The sequence below is a fragment of the Notechis scutatus genome, chromosome 8 (assembly GCF_049901735.1).
Source record: "Notechis scutatus isolate UNSWTSFEM ecotype Mainland chromosome 8, rNotScu1.2, whole genome shotgun sequence".
In the NCBI taxonomy this organism is placed as follows: Eukaryota; Metazoa; Chordata; class Lepidosauria; order Squamata; family Elapidae; genus Notechis; species Notechis scutatus.
Genome location: NC_142016.1, coordinates 21,132,951 through 21,140,281, shown reverse-complemented (window position 1 = coordinate 21,140,281; position 7,331 = coordinate 21,132,951). Strand labels below are relative to the sequence as shown.

Below are 7,331 nucleotides of genomic sequence, written 5' to 3'. Positions count from 1 at the left end.
CTCATTGAGTCCCAGCTGATCATTGGCTGGGTCTTCTTTGGTTGCCCTGCACACCCATCAACTTGATCAACACACATGTATGCTCACACTTCCAGCAGTGATGAAACAGGATCTCCCAGCTCCCAATGACCCAGACAAGCTGTTTATTTTTTTCAAAGATTTATTCAATCCATTTATATGGCCTACATGACCCAGGGCAACCCATAGCATTAAAATAAGTAAAATAAACCACAGAATACAACAAGCCCGAAAAAAAGTCATAAAACAGCCATCAACATAACCAGGAAACCAGGTTCTGTTATACACGTGGGACCCCATTCTTTAGCATAAAACCAAGTTCAAGTCCCTCCATTCTTCAGAACTACCATTTTCTGAGAACAGATCAACATAGCATCTACCTAACATCTGAGCTTGTATTTCTCAACCTTAGCCATTTTAAGATGGATGGACTTCAGCTCCCAGAATTCCTCAGCCAGCCATGTTGGCTGGGGAATTCTGAAAGTTGAAGTCTGCCTATCTTAAAAGTGGTTAAGGTTGAAAAATACTGCTCTACACCACGCAGCCTACTCCCTTCATCCATCATGTGTCAACATTCGTTTCCCAACATTCCTCAAGGCTACCACCTGCCCAAGGCTGAAGAGGCTGTCCAGGAGAGAAATCTCAGGCAGGATTCAGGTGCTGAAGGGCAAACCATCAAGCGTAGATCTCTACAAGTAAGAACCCAGCAAACACTTGGAAGAAGAAGCCGACTCTGTGGGGTGGTACCATTGTGGCTTTTGCAGTGGCTGGCTTGCAGCTTCCTCCACCCATTAGAAAGAGTGTGGCAAAGTAGACAGATCCCTCATGAAACAGCTCACAGAAGGCGGGGTTGACGCAGCCCTTCATGGCAAAATCTATCATGGATGGCTTTCTACCTGTGGAGACAATTGCAAAAAGTGACCCTCAGACTCTTTGTCCCCCAGGTTAGCCAATGAGCGTGCAATTCCCAGCAGTTCCACATCCTGCCTTCTCCGAACTACTCAACATTTCTGTTACCGGTTCTCCAGAACTGGTCAGAACCGGCTGAATACCAGCTTTGAGATGCACAAAAATATTTTATGCCCAAATAACGTCTGAACTATTAGGAAATGTGGATATCATGTTTCCCAACTGGGGCGACTTTAAGATGGATGAAATTCACCTGGCCAGCATTGAATTCTGAGCAGTTGAAATCTGTATTGCTGGTTGACCAGGTTTGCTCAACACACCTATATCATTTCCCTCTGTTGCTGCAAATCAGGCAATGATAGTGTTGTTGTTGTTGTCGTCGTCGTCATCATCATCATCATCATCACATTCAGCCAGATGTTCAGACTGGGTTTGGCATTTCTGTCTACCTAGTGAGTCCTTAGCAAGGACCTGGGATAGGCAAATCTGGATTTTTGATGGTGTTACAGATGTCACCGCAGGATGGAAGCTGTTCCAAGTAAAGCTGCCTTCTGCAATTGACTGGTGGCAAATTTGTCAATGCCTAGAGTGTTCAAGAGTGTTATGTGGCAGGTGCCTGTCTACCTGGATTCTCCAAGTCCCAGGGCAATTTCACTTTTTAATTTTCTATGACTTTTTCTATTTTATGGTCCCACCAGTTCTTGCTTACAGGCAATTATTATTATTATTATTATTATTATTATTATTATTATTATTATTATTATTATTATTATTATTATTATTATTATTATTATTTTGTTGTTTTTTTGTTGTTGTTCTTCTTGTTGTTGTTGTTGCTGCTGCTGCTGCTGTAGCTGTTGTATCACAAATACCATTGGCACTGATGGTTGATATGGGCTGCTTCCAGCATCCTAGGTTGTTGTTGTTAATATTATTATTATTACTATTATTATTATAATAAATGTTTATGCATTCAACATGAAACTCAGTCAACTGAACATTTAAAAATATATCACAAATATCATTGATTGGCACTGATGGTTGATACGGGTTGCTGCCAACATCCTAGATATCGACCAAGTAACTTCTTAAAATGTATGTTTTTCCAAGTAGCGCAGTCTTTTGCAGCTCTGCTAGCACTACAGCAGGAAGCTGCAACTTCTTGATGTATTTTGCAAAATTCTTGGACATGGTGCCAAGTGCCCCGATGACAATGGGTATTACTGTTGCATGTTTCATCCATAATCATGTAGTTTCATTATTATTATTATTATTATTATTATTATTATTATTATTATTATTATTATTATTATTATTATTATTACTACTACTATTACTATTGAGAGCCAGTTTGGTCTAGTGGTTAAGGCACCAGGCTGGAGAGTGGGAGACTATGGAGATTCTCAATCATCCAGGCCATGGTTGTCCCAAAGCTGCTTTGAAAAAGACAACTGGACTTTCTTGGGTTTGTTTTTCTTCTTCTTGAAGACGTGTCGCTTCTTATTCAAGAAGCTTCTTCAGTTCTGCAGCATCCCACAGTCCAGATATAAATGCTGGTTTTCAGCCAAAACATTGTAAAGTGTCGTCACGTGGCTGTAGGATGCTGCAAACATCTGTAAATGCAAGCTGGTTGCTGAAAGCTCAACATGTGGTAACATGATTGTAGTGAGGTGGAGACCAGCTGTCAAAATATAGGAACTTGGGTTTAAGAAGCCCTCAGGAAGTCCGTTGTACTTTCCAAGGTTTGCTAAGTGACCATTCATAGGTAGAGGACTACCTATTGCCCCCAAATAATTAACTTTTGATCATTCAAAGACTTGAGAATGCTTGTGGCTGCATTCAGAGGCACAGAGTATACTTTGGGGAATAGGGAAGCATGCCCATAGCACTTGTTGGCCATTCCTTGACCCAACCCTGTCTTTCTCTGGGATTGCACAGGTGTCCACTGATCTTAGGAAAATATGGTATTAGCTAGGACAAATACCACCTCTGACTGGTCCCGCCAACCCCATCTATTCTCTTCCTCCCGAGTCCCAGCTGATCAGCTGGGTCTTCTTTTGTTGCCCTGCACAGGAGAACGGAGCTGGAAAGCAGGTTAGTGGGGTGGGGAGGAAGTGGGGATTTTGCAGTATCCTTCCCCTGCCACACCCACCAAGCCATGCCCTCAGAACCGGTAGTAAAAAGATTTAAACCCCACGACTGGTCAACTCACCAGAGCCAAAATCCACTACAGGTCAACTTGCCACGGAACAAGAGTTACGCTAATATTTTATTTTTTTTATTTATTTATTTGATTTGCCAATTGTTTACAAGATAATAAGTATAAGTGTATACATAGTTGTGAATACATGAAATGGGTACATATAAGAAAAATAAAAGAATAAGAGAAACAATAGGACAGGGACGGTAGGCACGTTGGTGCGCTTATGCACGCCCCCTACAGACCTCTTAGGAAAGGGGTGAGGTCAATAGTAGACAGTCTAAGGTTAAAGTTTTTGGGGTTTGGGAAAAAAACCACAGAATCAGGTAGAGTATTCCAGACATTGACCACTCTATTGCTGAAGTCGTATTTTCTGCAATCAAGTTTGGTGCGGTTTACTTTGAGTTTGTATCTATTGTGTGCTCTTGTGTTGTTATGGTTGAAGCTGAAGTATTCATTGACAGGTAGGACATTGCAATGTATGATTTTATATACCATGCTTAAGTCAGACCGAAGACGGCGTAATTCAAGGTTTTCTAGTTCTAGAATTTCAAGTCTGGTGGAGAGCGGAATAGACTCCTTAAAGGAAGGATGCAAAAGGAAGGATAGAATGAAAGGTGAATGACAACAATTAAAATAATGTTTTATTTATGTTAAAAAAATTAAATTGAATCATTAAATTGTCCCGTGGCACGTTAGCCTCAGCGAGTTGGCCCGTCCTGCATTGGCTACATCTGTGGAAGAGAGAGAGAGAGAGAGAAGAAAGTAAAAGTCAGGAAAAAGAAAAAAAAGGGGGGGGAGAGAGATTCGTTACCATGAGTTTCCAAAGTGCCATATCCACCCCAGTCAGCTAGTCCGTCCATCTCAAGGCAGTAAGTCTGATCTCCTTTGCACGAAACAGTCTCTTCCCAAATCTCTAGAAAAACAGGTTTTGCATTTCTTCACATTCAGTGTTGTGTTTGGAGGGGGCGCTGCATAAATAATAATAATAATAATAATAATAATAATAATAATAATAATAATAATAATAATAATAATAATAATAATAATAATAATAATAATAATAATGACACCATTATTGCCTGATTTGCAACAACAGAGGGAAATGATGTAGGTGTGTTGAGCAAACCTGGCCAACCAGCAATACAGATTTCAACTGCTCAGAATTCATGCTGGCCAGGAGAATTTCATCCATCTTAAAGTCGCCCCAGTTGGGAAACACGATATCCACATTTCCTAATAGTTCAGACGTTATTTTGGCATAAAATAACTTTGTGCATCTCAAAGGTGGTATTCAGCCGGTTCTGACCAGTTCTGGAGAACCGGTAACAGAAATTTTGAATAGTTCGGAGAACCGGCAAATATCTGCCTCTGACTGGCCCCACCCCCATCTATTCTCTGCCTCCCGAGTCCCAGCTCATTGGGTGGATCTTCTTTGGTTGCCCTGCACAGGAGAACGGAGCTGGAAAGCAGGTTAGTGGGGTGGGAAGGGATATTTTACAGTATCCTTCCCCTACCACACCCACCAAGCCACGCCCACCCAGCCACACCACACCCACCTAGCCATGCCCAAAGAACCAATAGTAAAAACTTTTTGAATCCCACCACTGGTGCCGCTCTTCTTTGGAATGTGGGGCCACGGACTGCAAAGGGGATTTTCAACCATGAACAATCGAACAGAATTGAATGGACTACTTTATTTGGCCAAGTGTGATTTGACACACAAGGAATTTGTCTTGTGTAGCTAATAATGCGTGTGTCTAATGAGGCGGGGATAACAATCAGGAAAGATGTCCATTGGAGAGTCTCAGTCATCCAGGTCATGATTGTCCCAAAGATAGTTTGTTGATTTGTTTTTCCAAAAGGCAACTGGTCTTTCTTTGTTTTTCCTTGAAGACTTTTCACTTCTCATCCAAGACGCTTCTTCAGTTCTGACTGAAGGGTGGCGAATGGATAGATTTATATTCCTTGCAATCATCTGGTCATTAGCGCTCTTTCTGAGAGTTGTTGGGGCCACTTGGAGGTTTAACTAAGCTCTCAACATCTCCTGAAAAGTGCAAATGCATTTGTTCACCCACCTGGGAAACCTAAACTCCATTTGTGAACCACTGTTTCAACTCCTACCCTCAAAACGACACTATAGAGCATTGCACACCAGAACAACTAGACACAAGGACAGTTTTTCCCCGAATGCCATCACTCTGCTAAACAAATAAGTCCCTCAACACTGTCCAACAATTTCCAAAGCCTGCTGCTACTCTATTACTATTAATCTTTTTATCTCTCCTTATCACCCATCCTCTCCCATTTGTGACTGAATGACTGTAACTGTCCCTTGTATCCTTACAATTTATATTGACTGCTTCCTAGTATGATTTGATTTCTTATTTGTACCCTATGACTATTATTAAGTGTTGTACCTGGTGATTCTTGACTCTTGATGAATGTATCTTTTCTTTTATGTACACTGAGAGCATATGCATCGAAGACAAATTCCCTGTGTGTCCAATCACACTTGGCCAATAAAGAATTCTATTCTGTTGTTCTGTTCTGTTCTGTTCTGTTCCGTTCCGTTCCGTTCCATTCCATTCTATTCCATTCTATTCCTCTTTCTTCAATTCTTTTCTTAAAAAAAGAGTAGAGGTACTCCGCAACTTACAACAGCTCATTTAGTTCCAATGGCACTGAAAAAAAAGATTTAATGGCCATCTTTCACACTTATGACCATTGCAACATCCCTGTTAGTCACATGATCAAAATTTGGATGCTTAGCAACTGACTCATATTTATGACGGTTGCAGTGTCCAGGGTCATGTGATCCCCTTTTGCGACCTTCTGACAAGCCCAAGTCAATGGAGGAAGCACGACTGACTTAACAGCCGGGTGACTAACTTTAAAACAGCAGCAATTCACTTAACAGCTGTCTAGCAACAAAAATGTTAGGCTCAATGGTGGTCATAAGTCGAGGACTACCTGCACTGTCCGTGATGGGGACTCTTGAAGGAATCACCCATCTCTTGTTTATAACACAGAGCTTTCAGCAGTTCAGTAGAGAACGGCATACATACGAGGGTCCAAAGCTTTCAAGCATGCAACGCCCTGACAACAGGTGAGTTTGGATGAGATAATCCCATTGTCCCCCAGGTCCACACTGGTGATCTTTTCAAAGCAGCTGTTAGCTTGGACACAGGCTTTTCTTGTCATAGTTCTTCTACCTGGGATGTTGAAGGAGAAAGAAATGTTTCAATCCTAAATGGTGGTCATGGGTTGACCATCTCCAACTAGGGACACCTTACCCCACGGGTGGGCAATTAATTTCCCCATGAGACACTGGGACTGTTGTGTAGGGCCAAACCAAAAGGGCTGTGAAGGGGTCATGCACACAGGCACATATGTAAATTGGAAAAAATAATAATCAAATAGAACAACAGAATAGAGCAGAATAACAGAGTGGCACCTCAGAGATATTTTGGTCCAACTTACCTGCTCTGGCAGGAGACCCTAAGCCAGGGGTCTTCAAACCTGACAGCTTTAAGACCTGTGGACTTCAACTCCCAGAATTCCTCCTCCAGTCATGTTAGCTCAGGAATTCTGGGAGTTGAAGTCCACAAGCCTTAAACTTGCCAAGGTTGAAGAGCCTTGCCCTAAACCATTTCAGACAAATGGATGTCCAATCTCTTCTGAAAACCCCAAGTGTTGGAGCATTGATTAATTGTTTTAACTGCCAGGAAATTTCTAGGTTGCTTCTCTCCTTGATTAGTGTCTATCCATTGCTTCTCATCCTGTATTCAGGTGCTTTGGAGAATAGCCTGACCTTCCTTCTTCTTTGTGGCAGCCCCTCAAATATTGGAACATTGCTATCATGTCACCCTTAGCCCTTTTTTTCATCAGACTAGTCATACCCATTTCCAGCAACCATTCTTTATATATGCTTTAACCTCCAGTCCCCTAATCTTTGTTGCTCTTCTCTGCACTCTTGCTAGAGTCTCAACATCTTTTTTACATCATGGTGACCAAAACTGGATGCAGTATTCCAAGTGTGGCCTTACCAAGACATGATAAAGTGGCATTAACGCCTCACATGATCTTGATTCTATCCCTCTATTAATGCAGCCTAAGATTGGGTTGCCCTTTTTGGCAGCTGCAGCACACTCCTGGCTCACACTTAAGTGATTAGCAGTCCCCCTTCAAAATAAAAGCAACC

General features: G+C 41.8%; 1 long non-coding RNA gene across 1 annotated transcript; it reads right to left on the bottom strand.

The window, feature by feature from the left end:
• Positions 1 to 715: 715 nt before the first annotated feature.
• Positions 716 to 6,344, bottom strand: LOC148129954 (uncharacterized). Its single transcript, XR_015750417.1, has 3 exons — positions 6,196 to 6,344; positions 3,942 to 4,098; positions 716 to 914 (listed from the first exon to the last, which is right to left on the bottom strand). It is a non-coding gene; the product is annotated as an uncharacterized LOC148129954 (long non-coding RNA).
• Between the last annotated feature and the right edge of the window lie 987 nt (positions 6,345 to 7,331).